The 403-nt window shown below is 52.6% G+C and overlaps 1 protein-coding gene across 1 annotated transcript in view; it reads right to left on the reverse strand.

Annotated features, from left to right (window-relative positions):
• Positions 1 to 403, reverse strand: part of BRF1 (BRF1 RNA polymerase III transcription initiation factor subunit) — a 172,412-nt gene that overhangs the window by 90,209 nt on the left and 81,800 nt on the right. The window lies entirely within an intron of this gene.

The raw sequence follows: 403 nt of genomic DNA on the forward strand, positions 1-403 counted from the left end.
GGACCCCCCCACAAGCCAAGGTGAGCGCTGGCAGTGATCCGACACAGCATCACCCCTTTCCCCCCGGAAAGGTGCGTCGGGCCGGTAACCAAAGAGCGGGCACACACTCCAAAAAAACCAAAGGCCACCCTGCATCTAGAAGCGTACAAAATATCCTGATAGTGGGACTCGCACTTGGGATCTGTTAGTTCTCTTGCTCATGCCACTGCCCCCTGGTTGCCTCAATGGCAGGATCATGAAGTGTTTGACTTTTTTTCTTCTGCTTCCAGAGACCTTAAAGAAGTCCAAAAAGAGTGTGAGGTCAAACGGCAAGGTGCCAGGATGCTATGAGATAGTGCCCCTGTCCCTGAAGAAGAAGATGGCTGCAGACCTTTACCCTGCCAGCACCAACACTAAGATTGCA

Source organism: Geospiza fortis, unplaced genomic scaffold (assembly GCF_000277835.1).
Source record: "Geospiza fortis unplaced genomic scaffold, GeoFor_1.0 scaffold23, whole genome shotgun sequence".
In the NCBI taxonomy this organism is placed as follows: domain Eukaryota; kingdom Metazoa; phylum Chordata; class Aves; order Passeriformes; family Thraupidae; genus Geospiza; species Geospiza fortis.